Raw genomic sequence first — 26,217 nt, forward strand, 5'->3', positions numbered from 1 at the left:
TACCATTGATGTGGCACAAAACTCACTTTTTTTTTTTTTTTTTTTTCCCTAATTCAACAGGGAGGAGAACCCATTTATTCTCTCTGATTCCATAGATAGGCTAAATAAGCCCTAGGAAGAGACCCTCGTTCATCCCTTGGTAACAAAAATTGTGGGCCCTGCTTCTTATCTGGAACTTCAGACTAACACAAATAGCCTGAGCACCTTCACCACAGAAATCAGTGGGTGCTCTGCAAGTACCTTGGGAGAAATGCAGATCTACCTTGTAATTAAATCTTCTTTTGTCTTCACATAACTTTTTATTTCCTAAACATTTTTTTCTAATATTCATGAATACTCAGTTGAAGTATTTGTTAGCATTTCTGGTCTGAAAACCAACATCATGATAAATGATATCTGATTGTGGCTTGTTATTTAACAGACATTCTTTTTTCCTCATGCCTTAGTTTCAGTCATTCTCTAGCTTTTGCCAAATCCTTCTGATGGCGTCATAACGCATTCAACCACATTAATAACCACATTTGTTCTCAGATAACTCCCATGTACCTGAAACATTTTTCTCTGAACTTCAGGTGGTTCACAGATCCCTCTTTCCATTCTCAAAGACCTTTCCTTTGGAATTTTGTACATTACTCTGATGCCAACTTCAGCTGTCCCTCATTTTCTTCCTTTTGAATAAAATGCTGTGTTGGTGAAATTCCAGTTTGTTATTCACTCGAAGCGTTTAATTTATTTTAGTCTTGCACTCACCAAGCACATTGCACTTCTCCCCATGCTCTGCTACTGTCTTATACCTTCTCAGTAATGTTTTTCCAGGTTGTTTAAATCAGGGGTATTTACACTTGTGCATGCATTTCTGAATTGCATATCATGATAAACACACATTAAAAGGACTCTGCTGTACATCCCTGTTCTGTTAGAACCAGACAATGCTGGTTACAGCCTATCCCAAAGCCAGGAGCCCACACTGAAAATCCAGTCCCAGTTCAGGTTTCACTGTGTAGGTGAGCAGTGCAAGTCAGGAGTATTTACACAGAGATGACAAGAGTTACACCTGTACAAATTCATCTATGATAAAAACAGACTATCTTAGAACAAGCTGTATTAATCTGTACAGCAAAATGGCTCTACATCTTTATATAGAAAGCTGCTATATTAAAAGGCGTTCATTTAAATATATATATATAAATAAAACCACCCTTCTCTAGACATTCTCGTTTGCAAAATCTTCTGATCATTGTTGTCACAGAAAACCTGTACAGACCCTTCCAGAAGAGTACACTGCATCCTTTCAGCTCCTGACAGCCTGTCCCGTATTTATCCATCCTCCTGCTGCTGAAAGGTCTCACTCAATTGGCCAGGACTGGCTCTGGAAACACGCAGTCCAAAACACCACCGGAGATCTGGATGGAGAAACATGCAGAATGAAGACTGAAAATTTGAGCAAATTTGTTCTCCTATGAAAATGCCCCAAAGCATTGTCTGATCCTACCGTTACTATAGGTATATTTTAGCAGTTGTTTTTTTTTTTTTTTTTTCCCAAGTGTATAAGAAATGTTGGCTTTGTTAGTTTCATCAGCTTGTCCGTGCTTATCCCTGAGCTTCATGCTCACCTACACCTGCATCTCTAACATTTAGCAATGAGCAGGCAGGTTTATTTGGCCTTATAGCCAAACAATTCTCTTCTTTCTCAGCTGAAAGCACTGCTTTGTTTTGTTCTTTTCATGGAAGGGGTTGTGTGACTTCAATGCTGTTAACAACCATGGGGCTGCAGGCTGGATGGGGTGGCTGACTTTTGAGAGATGGAAATGAGAACGAGGACATGGTTTTGATGTGCTACTCCTTTCCTTCCTCCAGTGTTATAAGGGCAGTGGCTAGTAGGAGCGATGTCTGGAGCAGGACAGGTGGGCTACCCAGCACACAAGGACTATTACCAGATATTGTTCATGAGGGGCCAGCTGATGTCTAGCCTACTTGACAGTATGAGAAGCCTGCAAGCACTGTCACCACCCTTACAGGAAACAGGTGTAAGTGCTTGCAGGAAAAGGCTCAAGTGTACTCCGTTAACAAAAGTAAACGAGCGCTGGTGGTGGGGACATTCATACATATAAGCAGACAGAGCAGCAGTCCCCCAGGAATGCTCTTTTCTACAAGAGGTGACCCTTCAATGCTTTTAGCATTGCCACCAGCAGGTATGTTGAGCATTCCCTGCCTCCTCATCTCTGTTTGTGTTAGGCTTTCTTTCTTAAATGCTGACTTAAGCAGTGAGCCAAAGCTGCAGCCTTCTTTTCATTGCTGGGAGCGTTTTGTCTTGACTCCACTCTTCTATTTCCTTAGGGCTCTTTTTTGTTCTTTTAAAAATACCTTAGTCTGCTCCGTTTCTGTGTTCAGCTGTAGCTTATGTGTGTTTCCCTCAGCTCAGCATTGCAAACCAGTCCTGGCTCTCCTGAAAGCTGTCACTTGTGAAATGGCAGTAGCAGTGAGAGCTGAGCGGCTGTGCTAGCCGGCACGGAGGAGGGACAAGAGGACGTCTTTCTCTCTAGGCTTTGTTCAGGCTAATCTTTCATCTGTCCACAGTGACCAGTCTGACAAAGTCTGACTTTTCTCTTCTACAGCTTTGTTTTACCAAATTTTTAGCTGTTAAGTAGTGCCTTGAGTGGAAGTGAACAAATAACCCCATGTTTTTCCTGTGTCTAGCACCTTTTCGTTGAACACAACAAGAAATTAGATGTTATTTGTCTTCCACATAATTCCCCATGAATGGGCCTATAGTACATATTGGCTATGGCCCTAGTCTGCAGTACATGATTGCAAAAGAAAGGAAGACAAAAAAGGGAATCCCATGAAGCTTACTGTGTTGCTCTAATTCTTCTGGTCCCTGAAGAAAATGAACACAGGAAGGTTCCACGTGGCCAGGGTAGTGCTGCTAAACCTGTGGCTTAGCTGTGCCTATTGAAGAGTTTAGAGACATGACATCTATAAAGACGACTTGTCTTTGTGTGTTTGTTTATTTGTGAAATTATCCTCACCTTTTGCAGTGGTCTTCAGAATTCAGAAGAACCACTGGAGCCATGTGTTCCTAAAGAGGTCTCCCTGAGGCTGGGGTATCAAAAGACGTGAGCAGGAAAAGGAAGAAGCAGCAGTGCAGAACTAAGCTCCATTCCTAATCACAGGCAGCTCGAAGTCAGTGACACTGCATGAGGTTGAAGGGTGTAGGGGTTGTTTTCCTCCACTCCATTGGCTTTGCTTTCATGTGATGTTAGGCTTCGTGTGATGTTAGAGACGTGTGGCCAGAGCCTTTCATGTTTACACTGCTTGGGTAATCCACATGTAAAGCTTGTGTGAGGCTTTCTTGGGTAAAGCAGGAATTGCTTTAAATGGCACTTAAACCCATCTGCTTCACTAGAAGGGCCTTTCTTTTAAAGGGTGTAGGATATGTAAGTACATCTGTTTCTACTACCTTGAGCTAATTTGTTTCCCTCTCAGAAGAATCAATAGGAAACTTCTGCACTCTGGTGCCCTGATGCTCACGTCTTCCTGCTCCCTGCACGGGACTACTCACACGTCCCCAGAGGGCTTGGCTGAGGGCACGTAGTCCCAGTGCTTGGGCTGCTCTGGGTTGCTCTTGTGAAGCCGGGCAGGCTACAAGTGGCAGCAGGTCTTGGCGCATGCGCGTGTGTTGAACATGCACAGGGGCTTGCCTTAATTTTGTCCACAGGCACGTAAGTGTGCGGGTGAGCTGCGTGCCAGCAGAGCCCTTCCCACACTACCCAGCACCGGAGGAGGAGCTCCTGCAGACATGCAGTGCAGCTGAGATATTTGGCTTCGTGATTTGTGGTGGGAGAAAGAGCCTCAGCACAGTCGCCTACTCATTTGGAGGCTCTAAAAACTGCCAGTACTGATGCCCAAAAAGCGTCTGCCCCCACACCCTCTGCTGCTGGTGTGACTCTTTATTTTCTGCTGGGGGGACAAACAGCCCACTCCAGGGAGTCTCTTAGCAAGAGGCATGGAAAAAAACCTTCTTGGTGACCATAAAGTGCATAAGTAATACAGTAAAAATGGGGGGACTGGCTCTTCTCTTGGGGTCTTGGCCTGGGAGGCACAACTCTTCCTCCAACCACAGGTTTTCACCTTGAACCCAGCCTTGATGCAGTCCTGAGATGTTAGCTCACCTGGAGAAACCCCCACTTGACAAACACCTCTAAAACAGGAGGACCATAGCTTTAAGCCCCCTATATAGTCTAGGGAGTTGCGTAGGCACGTCTCCAGGGCATTTAATCTGACTTGGTTTGGATCACCCCGGGGCTGTCTGTCTCTCCCTATTGACTGAAGGGAGCCAGAGGCAACTGAATAAAACAAGTCAGGATCTTAATCTCCACACTTAATGAAGACACTAATATTTTCTTTGTCTAGCTTGTGTCTCCAGGCTCTGATGGTTTCAGGATTGTTGCTGTCCCTCACCACATGGCTGTGGGGGTCTGATGCAGAGCAGTCCTAGCAAGCCAGCGTCTTTGTGCTGCGGCCACTCAGCCTCTGGAGAAATTCCTGCAGGGCTGAAATTAATCAACATAGCAGAGTTTCTGGCTTAGGTGAATGTAAAAGGAACAGGATAAATAGGAAAAAGAGAAAAGGAAAGTAGGTTTTGTTTTTGTAGTTATGGGGGAGCACCTTCCCCTGGCCAGGGTTGCCAAAGCCAGGGGAAGTGAGGGGACACAGCCTGGTCTGAGACAGAGCTCAGTGGTATGGGAACCATGAGATGCTGCTGACCATGCGGGCTCAGGACTTGTGGCTGTTCACACATATCATTTGCTTGCATTGGTTTGGCCGTGGGCTTGTAAAGCCTCCCTGGCTCCCTCTGCTTTTCACTGTGCATATGCCCCAAACAGGAGAGGGGGGAAAAAAATAATATATTTTAATTGGGACACAATTTTGCATGAGCTGCTGGGCAGGAAGCTAGCAACTCTCCTGCTTACTCTGATGCTTTTTTCCACCAGGTTCTGGGTTGAGATCTTTCCTGGCAAAAATGCCGATAAGCCCCTGGGACCTGTCTGTCACTGCATCCCCAGCCCATGAAGGTGCCAGCCACGCATGGGTGCCCTCTTCCAGGACTGTGCTCCTTCCTTGACCCCTAATACGATGCAGTAAGTTTTAGCTTTTCCCACCCCCAAAAGCTGGATGAGATTGATCTTTTTTTTTTTTTTTTTTTTTTTCCTTCCATGACTCTTCAAAGCTTTTCCTGAAGTGTGTTCCTCAAAGCCCTGGAGAAAGAGGCAGGGTTAAGGGGAATTAAAAGGAATATATATATTTCATTGGGTTTTCTTTACATCGATCATATATTTTCTGAATGAGAACTGCTGTATAGTGACATTTATGGCATCAGCATTATGTGTTTGACATCCTACAGAGTCGCAATTCCCTTAGAAAAGGCTTGTGTGTCTGGAAAGCATTTCCTCCCCTTAAACTTCTTAATAGACAGTGTTTGCTTGATGCTTGGGCGTACACATAGAATCCTTCATGTTGTCAGTCATTGGGAGCTTCCAGAGGCACCAAATAACTCCGGGCACTGCCTCCCAAGCTTCTGGCATGACAGGCCCCGTGTGCTTTCCTGCTAAACAGGGAGATTAACAGAGCCTAGGCAGTGCTGGCTCTTTCTCCCTGAAAGAGGGTTGTTTTGCACTGGGAAACCAAGTCTTTATGAATCCGTGAGTTTCGGAGGCTTGAAGAGGAAGCTGTGACTCTGAGCTGTCTCCACTCCCAGCAGAAACCTGATCTTGTGCAGCACACCTCCTTCCATTGCATAATGCTGGTAGACTAGTCTAGATGTGACTCCTCGTTGGCAGAATTCATCTTTGCTCCTGGTACAGGAGGTGAAGGGATAACTGGAAACTCGTCTCTAATTAGAAAAGCCTTCATTTTACTCCCTCTAAATAGACTTCAGGAGAAATCTGGCATTTTCAAAGAGGGGGGAGAAAGAGTCAGAATTTGCAGAAGACTGTCAAGCATAATTAGAACTTGGCATATATTTACAGACGTCAGAGGGATGTTGAGACAGCTTGCAAGCAGCATCCTGGGCCTGGCTGCTGTGAGGGCAAAGACTGGGAGGAGCTGAGCAGCAGAAAGCTGTGGTAGAAGCTGGTGCTTGCCAGCTCCTGGGGTCTGCTTGGGGGTACGTGAGCAGTGGGCATTGCAGCCAGGGAGACTTGCAGTGGGACAGGCTTCTGATGGAAAAATGCCAGTCCGGGCGAAATCAAGACATCTGATAAATTAGAGATTTGGCTGCCTAGGTCAGTCTATGTGGTTGTGAAGTGTGTGGGGGGGGGGCGGGGGGAATGTTTCACTCTGGCAATTCAAAACTTATGTCAGGTTTCCTTTAAAATAAATGTTGTTTTTCTTAATTTTTAAATATAGACTTCTTAGCCAGCTGAGGTTTTTATTACTGATCTTAAACACGTACTATAGTTCCATTTTAAAAATGATTACGTGGGGTTAACCTAATCTGCAACCCCTATCTTGGGTAACTCCTTGAAAAAGCAAGAATTTGTCTCATGCCCCACTGCAGCCGGTTGTGTATTTTTGTTGGTTTCTGATTAAGCAAATGTGTGAAATTCAAAACAGGAGTGCTGACAGCTATTGTACCGATTGGGGAATAGTGAAACACACGGGCTCTGAAAATAACAATATAACGTCTTTCTGCACTTGGTGAAGTGAAGGCTGCCAATTGACAGCCTGTGGCCCAGACGCAGCCTGTTCCTGAACGTTTTTCTTCTATTATATCGTAATAGAAAGTTTCTTGTCCATTAAGCTAGTCGATAAGCTGAGCTTGCTGGCTTAGCAGGTTGGAGGTAAATCCCAACTTCCGTATGTTATTTGGTACGTAACTTTTGCAAATGAGATGGGAAAATACAGGGATGTAATGGCATTAAAGGAGTGTAGAGGAGAGGCCTGTCACACCTCCATTTCTGTACGGCAGGAGCTGCCCCAGCCAGCGGGAATGGTCACCTGCACCTCTGGGATCAGCCGTCTTGATCTTGGGTGACGTGCTTAAGTCCCACAGATATCAGCCCTATTCTAGTGCTACCACCCACCTGCCAGCATTTCTGACCCTTTCTTAACTCTTCTCAAGAAACAAGAAGCAGGTAGGAAGGGCGAAGTGTGAAACTGCCCACAGCCTTTCCTCTTTGCAAGTGTGCAGGGTCTTTTCCCCAAACATTGTCCTAGCTGGTCTGGGTGGCAGACGGGGTGGTCACAGCTGCCTTTTTGTTGGCTGGTGTCTTCCCTGGGTGCTGGTAGCACTTGGTGGTCACAGATGAGATGTTTTCTAGGCTTTTTCATGGGGTAGGAGCCCAGGATGGCTGCTGTGTTGGCTGCTTGGTTATCATGGTGTGATGTACCTGGAGTGTAAAGCTAGTGCTGGGAGGCCGTTGGTGCCCTGCCGTACCTGGGAAGGAAGACTTACTGAATATGACCTCTTGTAGTGCTGTTTTGGAAGGGATCCCTCGATTTCACAGGTGCCCCAGCCTGCATGCCCTGCTGGGCTGCTCCCTTACCATTCGTGTGTTGTGCACATCACACAGCACGCTGCCTCGTCTGTGCACAAACTGCAGCTACACCAGTAAACATCAGTAAAAATAAATCCCTAGGGGGTGAGATTGTCGGTACCGTAGGGCTGCTGCTGCATCCTGCCCTGCTGGGGTCCTGGGCCCCCTAAGGCTGTTCCCAGCACCTGGCCCCAGCCAAGCATCTCCGCCGAGGAAGCAGTGTGGCCCTCATCCCCTGGAGCTGCACTGGCCAGGCTCAAACCTGCTGCTACATCAGCAAAGCACACTTTAAGGAAGACAATTTTTTTTCTGTGTAAATTCACTAAGATTTTCTGACTGTCTAAAATGAGCTAAAACCACTTCTCCTTTCAAGGCGTTTCACGTGTTAATGCCCGTGCAGAGGCGGGAGGGACTCGGCCGCTGTGTAGGCCAAGCCATGTGGCCATGCCACCAGCTCACCGACGGGCACCAGACAGGGGTCTGGGTGCCTTGTGTGGAGCAGGATGGCTTCTCCCAGAGCACCTGCAGCAGCACAGCCCCTCGGGCGGCAGCAGTGGCAGCAGGAGGGCAAGCAGAGCCCAGCTGCCATGGGGATGGCCACCGGTGCCACCAGCTGTGCCGGGCAGCTGCCCCGCGTCCAGCACCACGAGCAGCCAGAGCGCACGCTACGGAGTTGTGGGGAGCAAACTTTGTAAATGTGCATTGTCATGGAGACAGTATAGATCAGCTGAAGGAGCATATGGTTCTTTACTCCTTCGAGCTATCACTGGAAGGAGTAGACTGGGGAATATATTTAGTGTTTTCTTTTCAGCAGATGACTAAAGATAAGGAAATAAAATTAGTTTGAGAAAATCCTCCTCCTTTTCTATGGGAAGTTGGCTGCTCTTCACTCTGCATTAGAAAAATATTACTGAGATCTCTGTTTTATAGCTGATCGCTGGCAGGCATTTTGGAAAGGTCATATCTGAGAGCTGCTCTTCACAACTGCCAAAAAAAAAAAAAAGTACTTTTTTTCTTTAAAATTATATGAATTTGCTCTTAAAAGAAGGGTCTGTGTGTGATCTTCAGAGATAGGAGACAGCTCCTCCTTAAAAGAGGACTTAGGGTCTCAACTGTACGTTCTTGTCCACTGTAGGACCACTTCATAGCCTGGCTTTGAGTCCGTCAGCAGCCGCAGAGGATCCAATGCTGGCACAGTGCATCGAGCACCAGCCCCACTGCTTGCCCCACTGGAGGAAACCCTGGGGGAAGCCCCATGGCCCTGCTTGGAAGAGCAGCAGGGATTTTCTGGGGGGGGGGGGGGGGGCTGGTAACACGCTTTAGTGGGGCTGCGTTGGAAGTAAGGAGCCCTTTGTCCTTCAGGGTTTGACAGAGATGCACTTGGCTAAAAAAAGATAGGGAAATTGTGGGTGATATCACCATTTCTCAAGAAAAGCTTTGTTTTAGGGGGAAAAAGACATTCTTTTAAGAAACATACAAAAGCATCGTGCAAAAATATTTGACCAACTTTATGCACACATTCATGAGCAACTGGACCACTGTAGATCATACAAGTTGGACAAGAGAGATGAATATCTAATTACACTTCTTTAGCAGCCAGTCATCAGACGGGAACAGCATGAGTATAATTCACTCACTAATTAACATTTCAAGTGAACAGTGGATTATTCTATGACTTTATTGTGCTCTGAAAGGATGGCTTGACTGCAACATCCCAGCTGGACTTACTTGAGGCAAAACATTCCCCTTATCAGGCTGAGCCCCATGGAGGGAGGAGGAAGAAGATAGGAAATTCCTTCCACCTGGTTGTGGTCCGCTTGCAAACAGTTATAATCTTCCCCATCATGTACCGGTTAGCATAGTATCTTAGGAATTTCAGGGCTGATAGAAAACTCTCTCTGTCAGGAGAAAATGAGGAGCAGGTAGAAGGGATCAGCTGGAGCAGCAGCACACTGCGAGGACTGCAGGATGGCCCAGCCTGGCCCTGGCTTCCCTGGCTCTTGGGTGACAGACCTGCCTTGGAAATCTTTCCCTGGTGCTTATGTTCAGAGAGGCAGCAAGTGGCCTCCCAAAGGGAGCGGTGTCTGTCACGGGGCAGGAGGAAGCTGTGTGAACACTTGGGAATTTAATCAGAAGCTGTGCCAGGAAGGGAGGGGGCATCATACAAGTAGGAAGGGGCTGCCTGCAGATTTTTAGCCATTGGGGTGCTGCTCCCAGTCTTACTTTGCTGTCAGAGGCAGGTAGAGAAGCAGGAGCTGCGGAAGGGGATGAGGGCAGCATCGTGCAGATCTGATGGCTGTGGGGTCCGGAGCAAGCCGCTTCTCTGGGTGAGACCTCGTCTGCCTGGCCTAGAGGGAGGAGGGAAAAACACAGCAGCAACAACAAAACAAGAATAGCTTTGGCCATGATTCAGCACATGCAAATCTGACTTTACAGGGGCTAAGTGTTTTGGTGGATTGTGACATCTGTGCAACTTCCACCTCAAACCTGTTTTGCACTCAGTCTTTTTTTGGTTGCAAAACTCTCTAGTTTGGTGTAAATTGTGCTACAGACTACTAAACCAGAATGCTAAATAAGACATTGATAAGGCTGAGAAGTTGAGCAACCAAAAGAGGGGATATTCTTGAAATAACACGGCCAAACATTTGAAGTTTGGCCAAATTTCCCCACATGTAAAAACTCGTATTTTTAATGGGACTTATTGCTTCTTAATGAGTGATGCTATACCCCAAACAGCATGCATGTATTCCACGATACGTAATGAAATTTGACAGTTTTAACCACGTGTGTAATTAGTGATATTGACTCGGTAATGGTAACACTGAGAACTACTTTTTGCCGGCGCCTCGTTACATTAAATTGAATCTTTCCCAAGGAGGAAAATCTAGGAGGCACTAGTCAGTCACTGACTCACTCTCAGCTGCCTCTTTGCTAAACCCTGAATGTATGCCATAGTAAGTTATTTGTCACAGTGACTCAGCATTGTAGGCTCCTTTTTTAATTTCTCTCTCTCACCACAGAGCCAAGAAAATCTCCCACCTCCCCATGCCGTATGCTACTGAGATTGCAGTTTGTATCATCGGCCAGAGGATAACAAATTTAAGTTTGTGCTGGGAGCCTTATAAGGGCACTAACACTTGCGTGCGGGTTGCACGTCACGACGGCGAGCCAAGAAGAGGTGCCAATAATAGATCCCGGTGTTTGTGCATCGCGCAGTGACTATTTGTGCCGTTGGTGGGGAACGGAGCGATATGCCAGACGGCCAAGTGTTTCATTTCGCCCGAGTCACGGGGCTGGTCCCCAGCGAGCCCTGGCGCGGGCGTGCGGCCCCGCTCCCGTGGAGCCCAGCTGGTGGCTGCCATGGGGAGAGGAGCCCACGCAGGTCAGCCCCATGCCCTGCCCCACCGGGATGCGCAGCAGCAGCTGGGCGAGGACAGTGGCGGTGAGGAAAACAGCCAGTGGTGCCCACACTGATGGAGGCGCAGGAAGACAATGCAGCACGGCTGTCTCCCTCTGCCAAATGCTTCCTCGTGGCATCAGTGTGTTTGCTCAGTTAATGACCTGTCTTCCTGCTGCTCTCTCCCTCAGGCCTTGTTGGCCACAGGTGTGACCTGTGGAGAATGTGCAGCGCGGGCGAGGGAGCCACACACTGCCATGGTGACTGAGGTACAGGGGTTTGCTTGGCACAACTTGGTCTGTGCCTTGCCAGCATGAGCAGCCAGCAAGGTTACCCCATCAGGGGCTGAAGGTGGGGAAGAGGCTCCTGCCAGCAAAGTTACACAAACTCTGCATGGGGAATGCTTTTGGAAGACAGGTTTTTGCAGTCACAGCCAGTACATACTGCTCAAAGCTTGGTCAGAGGATGTTTGAGTGAAGTTTGAATCAAATCCATCCATCTCCTTGGTGTAAAAATTAATGCAGCTGATGAAGGAAGACCAAAACCATTCCCACTTTTTGCCCTACGCGATGGGCAACGATAGAAGGGTGCAAAAGGATTCACCAGGTTACAGTAGCATTTGCATGCCTGCAAATGGAAGCCTAAAGGACACTGCCTTCTTCCCAAGCTGCTTTATGACCGAGTTGTGCTCGCAGGTCAGAATGCCGAGAAATCCCATGGCAGGCGACAGCAGCTGCCTCTGCCAGGCCGGGAGAGTTGTGTGTCGGGTGGCTGGGAGCCCCTGAGCTCAGATGTGCTTGCAGCACAGCTGGGAGTGCCATGCAGCTTGCCAGGCACCGGCTGCTGTTTCCTAGCCAGAGTTGTGCGCAAACAAAATGGTTGCGTGTTATGCTCAGCACTGGGGCTCCCGCGCTGGCCAAGCAGGTGGGAGGATGGCTGCGCTCCTCTCCGTGGCGGATGGCAGGGCTTCAGCTGCTGGAGGTTTAAGGACCGCTTTCCGTGCTGGCGATGATGGAGTGAGGTCTCATAGGTGACGTGCAATCCATCATGAAGCCTCCCAGACCACCTCTGTACCAGGATATAGTGACCAGGCAGCTCAGTGGAGGTGTGCAGGTGCTGCTTTTCCGATGAATCCTCCCTGCTCCTTCCTTCCTCATTGCTTGCATGTTAGTTTAGGAGGACGCTTGCAGTGGGTGCGAAAGTCAAGTTTAATGGCCTGTGGATGCCGAGGTGATGTTTGCTTTGTGCTAGCTGAGAAGCTAGGTGAGCTGCAGGCTGTCGGAGGCACCTTGTGGTCAGTGAATTCCCCACCTGAGCCCTGTCGCAGGGCCACGGGTTGCTGGGCTTGGCTGAAATGCCGCTTGTAGAGTTCTGGGGGGAAATGTTCTGAGGCCAGGAGAAGAGTAAATAACCTGCCAGCCTTGAAAACCTCAGCTGCGCATGCCCACCTGAATGTCAATACGTGTGTGTATATATATAGATATGTATTTGTCACCACCGCATTTTTCCATTGTATATGCAGCGCTCTCCCGGTGTCTGTGATGTTGCACATTGCAAGCATCTGGCTATGCAGCGCTGGGTCCGAAGCTAACAGGCAAAGCAAAACATCTGAGACATGTTACTGAAATAGTGATCAAAACCAAAAAGTCGGAATCCCAGGTTGCTAAAATGTTAGAAATAGTCGTGTGTCAGGTATTGGAACAGGCTGTTTTCTGAGGATGCTTATTCATGACCTTCCTGGTGGGGAAACAGGTGAAAAATTGGAGTTTCTCCTGCACTGAAGTGGTATGCTGGCAGGGGTCTGGGTTTTCCCCACCCGCAGAGCCGCTGGCTTCCTCGTGTGCCTGCAAACTCCCGTCTGCCCCACCAAGACACTCGGCAATACCGTGGCAACGTGAAATGTTCCTGTCTTTCTTTGCAATGCTCAGGCATCTTATTATGGGAACTACTGATGTTAGAGTCTTCTGTGATCAGAAGTCCCAACTGTAGTGAAACTTTCTCATTTGTCCATTTTATCTGATCTTTCAGCTGGAAGTGTACAGAGTTCAGGAACTAGCTGTGTAACCAGTCACCTTGTGAATATAGAGGCAGCACCACAGGAATTCTATTTCTGAAGAAAACTGGACTGAAGACGACAGACTTCACGTTGCTGTTGGGACTTCAAAGGTACCATTGGCTTGTTATTTTTACTATTTTGTAATTTTTAAGCATTTGTTGGAAACTGTTTTATGTTTTATAAGTGGCAAAATATTTTTAGGATTTTTTTTCTCTGATTACTGACTATAGCCACAGCAATGTTTTGGAAGATAGGGCTCATCTCTTCCATCAATGAGTGAAAAATTGCATCTCTCTGGTGATGTCCTCATAAGTAAGACTCTGCTTTGCGTATGTGATGGGTGGAAGGGACCTCTTGAAGAAGTGAAAGTCAAAGTAGGAAAATCCCTAAGCTCCAGTAGTGCTGATGTCTGGGACTTGTATCTATGAGCACATTTCCATTTGGAAATTTTGATGTCTTTTTTTCTGTTTACTGATGCTGCCTCTCCAAAAGAGCAGAGCTTAACAAAAACCCGTAAGATTTCTTAATAAAATGGTAAAAGTGTACATGATAAGGAGAAAACAGAATCTCAAATCATTGACCATTCCCTCAGTTTTCTTGTTTTGTCCTCTTTGCTTCCCCCAGGTGACGAACTTCCCATGGCCCTGGGAAGGCAATATCAGGAGGCTGTCACTGGGAGCTGCCCTGAGGCTCCTAGCTGCTCACCCTGGCCAGGCTTTGGTTCACCTCCTGCTGGTCACCACCAGCCCTGTCACAAGGGAAGGGCACCAAGTTGTGCCGAGGGAGGGTCAGGCAGGTCGTAAGGGAAAGTGCCTTTACCGTGAGGGCGGCCACACGCTGCAGCAGGCTTCCTGGCGAGGGTGGTCCTCAGTAGGTGGTGGTGGTGGAGGCCAGGTGGGCGGCTGCCGCCTGGCTTCACGTCCTCTCCTGCACAGGCAAAGTGTCTTGGCTGTGCCTTTGCAGCATGAGGTGGCACTTGTCCTGTATTGACGTTCAGCTCTGTGGACAAGGTCTCTAAATTAGATGTGCTGTCAGTGTGTTTTGCAATGACAAAACAGGCATCGGCTTGTAAACGCAACCTTGCGTTTGACTTTGCTCTCTGCAAAGAACTGCAGGGCATGCAGTCAGAAAGCAAGGTTTCAAGCTCTTTGTTTTCCTCCGTTTGATTATCTGTGCTGTTTTTACAGTGACTGAAAGCTGAAATCAAATGGACAAATCACCTGGCCTTAAAGTGTGCTGACAGGACACAATGGCCACCTCAGCCACCCGGTGGCCAGGTCCTTGCAGCAGGCCTGGGCTGACACGCCACGGTTAATGCGTGCTTGTGGGCTGGGAAGGCTGGCTGGGGTGTCCCTCCTGAGTTCTTTCCCATTATTTCTAGGCATAGCCAGGCCACAGCTGCTGCCAACACCAGCACTTCGTGCCCAGGTGAAGACCTCAAATCAATTTTTGTGAATAAACAGCCTGGGGAGGCAGCTTTTCCACTTCAAAGATTTAGAAACTGAGGCACACAGATAAGGAAACTCCTCACCTGTGCACATAAGGGATTACAGAGCCCAGGTCTTTTAATTTCCAGTTATGCTCTCTGGCCACGAGCTCTCAAGAAAAGTCCATTTTGGCCTGACTTGCAGGGACTGCTGCTTTCAGACAGCATGCAGCTGTCATGCAGCTGCCGGTCTGTCACACACAACATGCTGTGGGTGCTGAGCTATTCTCAAACAGCAAAGTGGGAGGAAGGGCAAAGTGATGAGGTGCGGGGAAGGTGGAACAGAGAGATGCAGCAGGCACCCTGGGATGCTGGCCGGGCAGGGGACGCTTCCCAGCTACAGCGTGCAGGCCCCAGGAGATGTGCTTCTTAATACCTGTGACAGAACGGGCATCCCGATGCTCAAGAGGCGAGATTACCTCAGCTAGAGTTGAGCATATGGATGCAGCCCTCGGTCATTGGGCAGCTTTCATGTCGGATTGATTTTTCTGTGTGTGAGGCAGGTTTGCTTCCTCACGTGGCAGTTTTGTTTGGCGGGCCGTGGGTTGCTCGACCCTTCACCGCTAATGCTGTCACCCTCTAATAAAGGCATTGATTTGTAGCTTTGGGCTGGGATACCTGGGACAGCTGTCACTCTGCCCTGAAGTCATAAATCCTCGTGGCCTTCCTCATCTGCCAGTCCTCCGTGATTAAAGCGAGAGCTCCTCTGAGCGATGAATCACCAAGGCTCATAGGCGTTTGCGAGCCGTGTTACTGCTGCAGCCCACTCTGTGTGTTGTCCAGGCACCGTTTGCCTGACACAAACAATAGATAAGATGTCAAACACGCGGAATTGCTCTGGAAGGAAACGGCAATGATCTCCTCAGCTCCAGGTTTCTTATTTCCTTTTAAGCTTGGAAATTAAATGTGGGGGTTCTCCAAAACTAACACAAACACTCAGGTGGTTGGCAGTTTCCTTTATTTGTGCATATAAAACATGTTTTGGTGCAGCAGGGGGAGAGATGCCATTAATACCTAATACTAAGCATGCAAATTACTGCTGGATTTTGTGTAAGCAATTTAGAGCCCGTTGGGTTTTTTCCGCAGTGCTCCCTTCTATTTATCAATTTCTTCCCTGTACCTCTCTGCTCGCCTGTGTCTTCATTCATCATTCATTTACACAGCCATTCAGAGCATCAGAAACCTATTTCCTCCCTGAACCTGGTCTTGTACCAAAACAAGGCTGCCCCGCATGCAAGTGATGTTATGAAGGTATGTGCTGTTTTGAGCAGAGGAGTGTGTAGCAGGAGGTGGATTAAGACTAAAGAGAAGCCAGAACTCTGTGTTTCTTGGAATAAGTCTTGTTTTGAGCTCAGCATCCCTCCACGACAGAAAAATAGATGCTTTCCACTTTGTTCTCCCACATAGCTTTACAAACTGTCGTCAAGTCGCGCGTCAAGGGAACGGACACTGAAGTTGGACTCACGCTTTTGTCCTCCTCTGGCTCCCGAGTCCCTGGTGTCTGTCTCTGCTCAGACAAGTCACCTGGCCCCAGCCCACCCAACAAGCATCTGGCGAGCGGCTCCTGATGCCGCGCGCTGCTCTGCCACTGAATCACCGCCTTGACTGAAATCCAAGGGCCCCACTTCGCGCTCCCTCCGGGGCGTGCATGCGTGTGCGTGCAAGCACACCGCAGGCAACCCGGGCATCAGCCCTGTCTGCAGATAGCAAATGTAAATCACCAGCGGTGTTGCACAACCACTGTGTTATGCCCGTGCAAATCGGTCGGTCGGCTCACCTGCGTGAGCGCTTGCTCCCGTGCCTCTGCCCTGCAGATCACGATGCACCTGGACCTGGGCACGCTGCCGGCGTTCATGGTTGTAACCACCCAGCACCTCCGTGAGGTAAGGAGCTCGTGCAGTTCTTTGTGTCTTCTCAGAGGTGGTTTGTTGGGGAACTGGCGTGGGTTGGGTTTGGAGTGTTTTCCTGGGACATCCAGGCTTGTGTTGGCTGTCCCTGCCTCTCACTGGCACCCGCGTCCTCCTGTGGGCTGTGTGTGTGTAGGGGGGGAAGGTGAGGGGCTCTCAGGTTTGCACAGGCATGGTGGCTCTTACATCCTGCACTGCTCTAGGTTTACAGAAAGAAGCTCTGTAATCGCTTAGTACTTAACCACATTCGTGGACAATGCACACTGCAATCGCTTCGTGGGAAGACCTTTCCAAATCTAGCCATAAATGACTTGTGGGAAATGATGATCACATCTTAAAATTATTGCTATCAACTTCTTTTTTTTTTTTTTTGATGTTGCTTTGTTTCTGTTAGGATTGAGCTAAAATACTGAGTCAAAGTATTTGTCTCAGGCCCTTCTCTCACTGTCTTGCTTACTCCTGTAACCCAGTGAGAGCCATGCACGTGAAGGGGTCAGATCCATAGGAGAGCATGTCAGAGACATTAAGTTCTTCTGACTTCCCAGCTTATCTCATACCAAATGATCTCCCCAGCCACGTTCTCACTGTATCACCCCTGCTAGCACTTCTCCAGCATGTGGGTTTCAGATATCCCTTTTTAACTTATAGGAAATGGGGAGCTGAGCAAGAACGTGTGCTGTTGCCCCCAGCCATTCTGTGATCTGTAGTTTTTATTCCCAATATCACCATACTTCTATTCTGTTTTTTAGCCAGTTGTAGCATGCATGTAAATGCATATGGGTGCATGCAAGTGTGTTATTCACTTATATTTTGTGCGTACTGGGGGTTGGAAGCAGCAGGCCAGCACGATGTCTGGCCTTTCACTCTGGGACACAATACTCCCGTTTTGTGTTGCCACCATCCTCCAAGCCAGAGCTGCCCTGCCATCCCCCCAGGTGCTAACCCGTCCTCTCCTCTACCCCTACAGCAGTACGGCCTGGCATCCCTGGCACTTGTGGGGACACAGGGTGGTGACAGGAGCTGTGCCCTGCCTGCCACCCTCCTGCGAGCACGTGGCAGGGCTTGTAGGAGCACAGCCGCCTCTCCGCAAGGTAAGCCTGGAAAGTCTCGTCTCAACACCAGCTTCGACCGCTGTGGGAGGAGAAGCGGGTTGCGAGGGCTGAGATCCAAGAGAGAAGCTCTGATTTCAATCTCTTCCCAAGAATTTCGTTCTGTGCCACAGGCAGCACCTGGAGACGCCTGCTCTCACCTGCGGTCCAGATGCACCCAAGGTGTCCAAGCTCCAGTGTGCTGGTGGCCCCTGCCTCTCCCCAGGAGCTGATGCAGTGAGTCCTGTCCCCTGGCCTGACCCCCTGCTCCTGGGATCAGCCAGCCCCCTCAGGGTGAGGGCCACATGTGCTGCTTGCTCCTGGGGGCATGCAGGCAGCTGCCGAGGAACAGCAAGCTGTGCCCCCCGCGGTGTGCAATGGTGCCTGGAAGGGCAGGGAGGGCCAGCCCTGGAGATAACACTTCATGTTTATCTGCTGCACGTGGCAGTATGGAGACATGGACCTTGGTGCTGCTGGATTTCAGAGCTGGTTATCCACTGGCACTTTGGGGCTGTTTGTACTGGTAAATGTACGTGGCAGGGAGTAAGCTCCATTAGTGACTCTGCATGGTAAAAACCCTTTGCCGTAATAAAGAATGAGGTGCAACTAGGAGTATTTAATTAGCTTCATTTAGTTATCAGTGCAGACAAGTAATGGCTGGAGTGGCTTGAACGGTTTTAGTTGTGTTTCCTTCTCCACCGTGTCTGTGAGCGGAGCAAAGCAGGGCAGACACATCCCAGCCCGGTGCCACTTGGCTCAGCCCCATGAAATCGTGCAGCTGTGTCAATCCAGAGCAGCTCAGAACTCAACCTGTGCTTCTCAAATCGCATTCAAGGCTTCTTTAGTGGCTTTATGTTGTCAATTAACCGTGCAACATTTGTTTGAATCATTTTGTCTTACCCTTGTTGTTGTGTTTCTCTACTCTTTGAGAAGATACTTTAGGCCAATACCCAAAATATATTTTTGAAAGAGGCTGGGTGGTGAAGGAAGGTGTCACATTAGGATCAGGTGATTTATATGCTGCTGATTAAGTTTAAATAATTGAAAAGTACTGGTATTCTATGACTTTCTTCTTACCTACTTACTTGCGATTAATCATTTGTTTTTCTGCCTACAGTTTTCCTTCTAGATTTTGCTCCCAGATTTTCCCTCCAGAGTTCTGCCACGTACTTTAGATTTACTAGGGATTACTCTTAAGCATGGCATGTCGAAAGATTTGTGAGAAACCTGAGAATAAGATATATGTGAGATTATGAGAGACAGCATCTTCAGAGCAACTGTATCTTTCAGACAGCAATCAGACCCACTGAAAGGCAGGGAAACCTTAGGCCAAGTTTCAGTTCAGTCTCACGTAACTGAGCAGACCTCAGAGTCTGAAATTGCTAATAATGATAGTCATCTGGAGTTTTCCTGAGAAATAATTTGCAGTGATCTTTATTGTACTTATCTAAATCTTCACACCTCCCTTCCCTGGTACTATCTGGGTTACCTTCTCCTCACACTGGAAAACAGGCTACACGAAAAAATGAGTCACCAATAAGAGATGGGAAAACATCGACATATATCATCAGCTCTCCAGGCCCGTACTTTGTCCCAAGTGCTGATGGATTAAAAGCCTGATGGCCGAGGGAAGGCTGGCAGGGCACGCAGGTGAGGCACCGCGGCGGATAAAGTATGCGTCCACAGCACAGCTCGAGTGCTGCAGGCGATGCCTCAAAGGGCACGGGCTGTGGGCAGAGAGCAGGCAGCGGGCAAGGGGCATAAGCACCCCTGCTGTGAGCACAAGAAGTGTGCTGTAACCTGTGGGTAAACCCCTAAGGTGGGCGGTGCGAGTCCAAAGCAAGCTGGAATATCTGGTCACTGCTCTTTGCCAAAGCTCTGCTGCTTCTTCTGTTTTGCGTATGAGTTGAACAATGAACATTGTTTTACCCCCAGATTAATAATTGCTCCTTGCCAGTGTTTTGCAGCTAGGCGGTAGGAACGACTGCATATCCTTGATATTATGATGCAAATACTTTTCCATGGATCTCTTCCCAGTGTCAAGTGATATACCCAGTGGGTACACGGGAAGAGTCATTACATACTTCTTAGAAAAAAGTGTCGGGGCTGCCAAATCTTGACCGGCATTATTATTGTGGGCAAACTGCTCAGGGAGTGAGCTGCAATATCAGAGCCATTTACTGGCAATTTAAATGCTCTCTGCCTCAGTTTTTCTTTTTATAAAATGGACACAAAAATGTCCTTCAAAGCTGTAAAGATCAGTTTGCATTTAGGAAAGATCTGAGATCTTTGCATGAAATACAGTAACTGGATGTGATATTCTTAACTGATGAGGAGTGTATGCTGTACAGACACAGGGATAAGCTATTTGCATAGTTTTGTGGAAATAGGCTTAGTAGTGTGATTGCCCACCAGTAATCAGATCAGTAAACTACAAGAGGATGTGATCTAGCCCATACCAAGAGAAACAGACTCATTACATCTAGCAGATTTGTGGTTTTCCCGTTTTACCATCTCTCTGTAGTTATGCAATTTTCACTGAAAAATCACAAATTGCAGTTGTGCTTCAAAGTATTTATTCTTAACTATAGAAGCTGTGTTGTTCTGCATTTTATCTTTGTTTCTTCGAGAAAGCTAGTATATGGTAGTTTGTGACATTTCCATTATGAAAGATCCTTAACATTAAGCAGTTATTTAGAACCAAAAGCCCTTGCCCTAAGATACATATGGTTGCACTTAAGCTGAAATCACCACTTTATGTTAGAAAATATTGTTTTCATCATAAAAGATAAGTGTTCCCAGAAGTGTATTAAAATGCTCAGAGATACAAAAGAAAAATATTGGAATTCAATCTTGGGTACCAATGTAAAAATATTTAAATATGCTATAAATTGCGCAGATCCAGCACTGTTCACTGAAGAGTCTTTCAGGTTATTAAAATACTTTCTGTTCAATGGGAGACACTAAAAGTAATCATGCAGTTTGTGTGCTGTTCAGTGTTAGAAACACTTGTGGATATACCTATTCAGTAGAGTTCCCTGGGTCACAAACAAAAGTTACTGCTGCTCCTATGAGGAGTAATTAGAATAGGAGAGTGCATCATAAATGAAAGTGGGTGGGAAAAGGTGTAGATTGTATTTACTTCAACTCCAGTAGAGGTGATGAAAGGCAGAAAGGATTTACGTGGCTGAAGTGGGTTGATTCACGGTGACACCCGCACACCCAAAGGCTTGCTATGTGTGCTGCCTGTGTGCTGTGGAAGGCATTGACTCATAGAGCCCATGCAGAAGAGCATCTTTAAGGCAAGCAGGCACCCTCACAGGGGACACTCAGTGGAAATAATGGCACTTTTTTTTTTTTTTTTTGCCAGTCTAGCTCTCAGTGTTGGAAAAGCAGACGCCAGTTGTGTCATGCCTGCTGGAACAGCCGAGGTGCTAACTGCTGCCCAGCGCAGGCTTTGCTGGCAGCCCACCTTCCTGACAGGTGAGCAGGTAGAGCAAAAGGAAGGATGCTGCAGCAGGACGTGGGCTGCAAATGGAACAAAACCAACTTCAGATGTGCGATGCAAATAGAAGGTAGGAGTAGCAATAGCATTTTTACCAGCAACCTGTAACACTGCTGGCTTTGATGCCTTTACAATAAAATCTTAAGTAAACCTGCACAAGATCTTTCCTTAGGCTTGCCTCTGTCTTTGGGCAGCTTGCTTTTGGAAAGAGAGCTCAGACCTCAGCTCTACTGCTTCACATTGATAAAGAACAACAGATATAATTCACTTCAATAAATAGTGCATATGAGATGTACTGTGTTTAGTGTGTACCTGCTGTCCTTTACAGTAATGAACAACCCTAGGAAGAAGTTAGGCAGGCGTGAACAGCGCCACGCAAGGCAGAAAGCGTCGTGCAAATCCTCGAAAGACAATGCATGTCCTCGAAGCAGCGTGTGTGCCAACACCCTTTAGCTCAAACCCAGGCACACAGCTCTGCAAAATAATATTATTATTTTTTTCTGTGAAAATTTACGTATGCTCCAACTGCAAGGTCTATCAGCAGGATCCGGGAACTTCTGATTTGGTCTCGGGAGTCTCACCCGAGTACCCCTACTTCTTCAGCAGCATATTGCTGAAGTTCCCAGCCCCGCCTGCCAAAGGCAGACAGAAACACCATGGTGTCTAGCAGGTGGTTTGCCCCTCAGGGTTTTGTGTGCATTTTACAGTAAATGTACCTTGCGTTAAAGGATCCTTGCAGGAATCCTTATGTAGGAGAAGCTTTATTTATTTAGGTCAGCATTAACACTATTTCCTGACTGTTGTGAATACCATCTCATGGGAGAACTTGTTTGTCATTTTAGTCAGAAAATGGCAGGATAAAGATATACGAGTCAGTTGCAGACATAGTCAGTGTGGGGATGGTTTTTTGGTTAACTCAGTGCAAGAGCCTGGATGGAGGTTATTATCTTACTAATTACCCTTAGTTCAGTGGTAGCCTCATAACAGCTTCTCTGTATTTCTACTGTCCTTTAGAGTACTTTTCTCCTACATTACTGTTTCCCTGTTCCCCTCGTCCTCTGTCGTCATCTCACTTCTCCCCTTTCTACGCAGGGGAGTTACAGGGAACAGAGCTATATTTGAAAGAGTTCATCACATAAATGCAGAGACCAAGTCAAGGGTCGCCCTTATGCAAAACTCTCCAGCATTCCTCAATCATTCTTGCATGATATGCACCTAATTCCTGGTGCTGTCTGCTAACTCCATGTATAATTTCTTCAGCAGATATTTTGCTCTTAACAATAACACGTTTCCATCATGCTCAAGGCGGTTCAAATACACAGCTGTGGCTGAGAACTCCCATTGAAGTCGATGGGGTATTTGGCTGTAAAGAAGTAGATTAATATGGTTTGGAGATAGTTTCCTTTTAAACATTAACTTAGAAAGGAACTAAAGTATGTGTTTACTTTTTACTCATGACTACAATTAAGACTAATCCCCCTTGGTTCGGTAAGGGCATTTCTGTACTGGAAGTGCTGGAATTCTCTCCTGACTCAGGGCTGCACTGAACAGCATTTCAGAATGTGACAAGGTGCTGGTGTAGCTTCTTTTTTTCTTTTTCTTTTTTTTTTTTTTTTCCCCACATTTATCGTGTATGTTTGCTCTTTTTAAAGGAAACTGAAGAAAGAGTCAATTTGAATGTTAACTTGTCCACAGATGCTTCCCCTGTGGTTACAAGAAGCGAGACGTATTTTTTGTTGCTGCAGGAAAGGGTCCCCCACCATGTCAAAGCACCCAGTAATCAGGTTGCAATAGTAACAGATTACGGCTGTCATGTTTCTTTTTTCTCCAGGTTCTGATTTCTCTCCCTATCTCTGGTTTTATTCTAGTAAGAGATACCCGGTGGCTCATTTTGCTCAGGTCATCCAGGAGAACTTACATGGGCCAATAGTTTCCATTACATTTATCTCATCTCCTGTCTTTTGCAGCTCACCTAAGTGAGTGCCACACAAGCAGATGAGATATAGTCCAAACTACATTTGCATCAGTGGTAGTCTGAGGAAAATAAAGCAAGGATGTTTAATCTGAGTTCTCCCAAACCACACCTCTTCCACTGATAACAGAAGGGGTTTAAGCAAAACTTTCTGCAGTGGCTGATGATGAATAAGTACTTCACGTAAAGCTCTCAGGCCAGTTCCTCAGCCCTGTCTGAGGTCCCGTGGTGCAACAAGAGCAGTGCGGGGAGACCCAGAGCCAGACAGAAGTGCAGAGTGAAGGATTTCCCTGGCATGAGCTGACCAGTGGCTGGCACAAGGCTGGTGTCCCCGCTGTCCCCTCAGCCGTGCCTCCTCCTGCTGCAGCCTTTGCTGCCATCCCCGCAGCACGGGTGCGGTGGCCAAGGCACCTGCTTCCAGGTCTTGGCCCCAACCACCCATGGGGATGCAAACCTGATGTTACCCCGTCTCACATCAGGCCCGGCTTTCCTGGTGGTGCTGAGCTCTAGCCACTGGGAGCTCTTCCCCTCTCTCCTGGTTTTACTGAGTGTGAAGGTGAGCTCGGCACAATTTGTGATTATTTTTTTTTCAAAGAAATGAAGGCGCGAAATGCCTCCCTAAGGCGCTGGCACGGGGTGACGAGCGGGAGAGGCCATCGCCCCCGCCAAGGCATGTTTGGAGGAGCCCGCTGGTGCAGCGTGCTCCTTGAGGTGAAAACACAGCAAACGCACCCGCCGCAGCCTGCCTACTCCATAGTATTTCCTGGTATTTTGAGGAGACAGAAAGCAAGCTGAAATGTTCTGGTGCTTTAAAGGAGGACTAAGCATTGGTGGGAGGCTTGTTTAGTATCTGAGTGGGATCATGACTACGATGTTCATCTGCATGTTACCAGCATGGAAAATACGCAATTGGGAGCGGTTTGAAGACGAGTAGGCTCGGGAAGAAAGGGAAACTATTCCAGGGAGGGAGGAGGTAGCGGCTGCTAACGCTTGCAGCACGAAGATCGTGGAAAAGCTGGAGATACCAGGCTGGGATAATCTGCAGGAGGAGGAGATCAGGCACAGATCAACGCTTTATGGGAGGCTACCCTAAAAGCATTCCGGCAGGATGGCATTTACCCCTCGGGCAGCAGCAAGGCGGGTGCCAAACCTGCCTGTTGAAGCAGCAGGAGGTTACCAGCCAAACGTGCACGCCGTGACCCCGGGGGACCTTTGTTTCAAACGTGCCTTTAGTTTGCTGGCGTGTAGAGGAGCTGGCAGCCACGCTTCACACCAGTGATGATGCAACATAGCTCTCCTTTCAGAAGCATCTCCATAAAGCTGACAGATGCTGTTATCGCCTGGTTCTGCCCGCATCGCTAGCCCCGGTGTTCAAGGCGGTTTTTGGGTGATGTGTAAGCGAGCAGGGAGCAGCACGTGCAGAATGGATGCAGGGTGTCTTCCAGCGCGTGCCTAGCAGGATAGTCATCTGCACGTTGTGGTAGCCTTTCAAGTATGTGAAAAAGCCAACAAATAACAGCTCGCTGCTTTTGCCTGATGCTCGAAGCCAGGGAATGAACATTTGCAGCTCACTTAAGATTTCGGTGTTTGGCAGGTTGGTTCAAGGCACCATGACTTTCTAGCAATGCTCCTGCAGTATTCTTCACATTCTTTTGTCTAAGAGAGGGGAAAATGTATGACTGATTCCTGCTTAATTAGGCCTCATCTGCTAAACACTTTTGTCACTATTTACATATGAGTAGTCCCACTGAAGTCAGGTCCAACAGCTGTATACTTCATCTGGTAACAATGTAAATCCAAGATAAACACACTTGGAACAAGAGATGTACATTGCCTTATATGTATGAACTACCTGAGTAGAGCAAATGCTGTGTCGTATAATTCTGGCAAGGGCTAAGAGCTATCCTGTTTCAACACCCTGTAAGCAGAGCACCTGATTATTAGTCTTAAATGATGGACCAAACTCTTCTCACTACTGCTGACTTTTACTGAAGAGTTATGACTTGCCAAATGAGTAACTTAAATTAATTGTTTGCCCTTATGATAATATGAAAAAATAAAATCCTCCCCACATACTCCCATCAAGTGCCTTTTTGTGGCTGGGTTCCCATGGCCTTGGGATCTATTCTCCTGGAGGTAACAACCAGTCAGGAATGGGACATAGGGAAAGGAAATGGCTGGAAACTCGATGGACAGCTGGGTTTAATTCTGTGTCAGCCCCTTTCCTCATTCCTTTCCTGCAGGAGTCTCTCTGAACCACCTGCCAAGGACCCTTCTCCACCACTGTTGTGCATTCACTGTTGTCCCATCTTTGGCTCTGGTCCCTCAGAGCAACGTGGGCTGTTCCGTCACCAGTGAGTGTCTGTGCAGGGACTGTGACTGCTCTATACTACCTCCTCCTCCTCTTCTGCCAAGGAGCTTTGCTTTTTGGCACCCCCCATCACCCCACCCATGACCTTTTGTTCTTCCATACACCATATCTCTAGTGTCTTGATTACTGTGCTTGTTTTTTTCATGAATTACTTCAGAGTGACATGATTGAGGCAGTGCAGAGCAAAATCTTTCTTCAGCAAACACACGCTTAATTTGGCTTGATGACCACAGGATGGGTTATCAGCTGTTGCCTATTCCAGTGAAGTGGGTGGGATGGGGTTGGGTTATATTAAGCAGAAGAGCTCACTAGAATCTCTTTGAGATAGCTCTCTAAATGAGTATTTTTCCTTGTTGTTCTATCAGCCTTAGTATCCTTGGCAAAGCTCATCCATTTGCTCTGGAACAGGCCTTAGCTGATTGCGTGTCCTGTTCTTGCTGTGGGTCCCTCTTGGAAAGCCTTCTGTGGAAGTTTTTAGCAAGTTTAACGTTGTTGTACCATTATAATACTATGATCCAGCAAAGTTTCCTTCTCGACATCCTTAATGACAGAGAACTTTGTCAGAAAGTGAAAATATCTGGAAGTTACTGAGGTGGGAAGTAGGGGAGGAACAGATAGACTACTTTCTTACAAATGATAAAGCTAGAACAACTTTCTGAATGAAAGACTATATTTCTTGAGTTTTGAAGAAAGCATGTAGAATTGTTTGTTTGTTTTTTAATTGATGCTCCTTCCTTATAGAGTTGTCTCTACCCAAAACTGCCGAGGGCTCCCTGAAGTCAGAAACTTTTAGGGCTCAGATGTGTCCTTGTGGGACTTTCTGTCCAAAGCACACCCCACCGTAGTTGTTCTACTCCCCGGAGGGAGAGGTGGCAGCTGTTGGCTTAGAAGGTCAGG

At 47.5% G+C, this 26,217-nt stretch overlaps 1 long non-coding RNA gene across 2 annotated transcripts; it reads left to right on the forward strand.

The window, feature by feature from the left end:
• The first annotated feature begins 2,035 nt into the window (after positions 1-2,035).
• On the forward strand, positions 2,036-16,307 carry LOC118168119. Of its 2 annotated transcripts, none has more exons than XR_004751374.1 (3): positions 2,036-2,192; positions 12,964-13,101; positions 15,885-16,307. It is a non-coding gene; the product is annotated as an uncharacterized LOC118168119 (long non-coding RNA). The 2 variants fall into 2 exon arrangements; XR_004751373.1 differs by lacking the exon at positions 15,885-16,307 and adding an exon at positions 13,193-13,536.
• The last annotated feature ends 9,910 nt before the right edge of the window (positions 16,308-26,217 follow it).

This window comes from Oxyura jamaicensis, chromosome 5 (assembly GCF_011077185.1).
Source record: "Oxyura jamaicensis isolate SHBP4307 breed ruddy duck chromosome 5, BPBGC_Ojam_1.0, whole genome shotgun sequence".
Lineage (NCBI taxonomy): Eukaryota > Metazoa > Chordata > Aves > Anseriformes > Anatidae > Oxyura > Oxyura jamaicensis.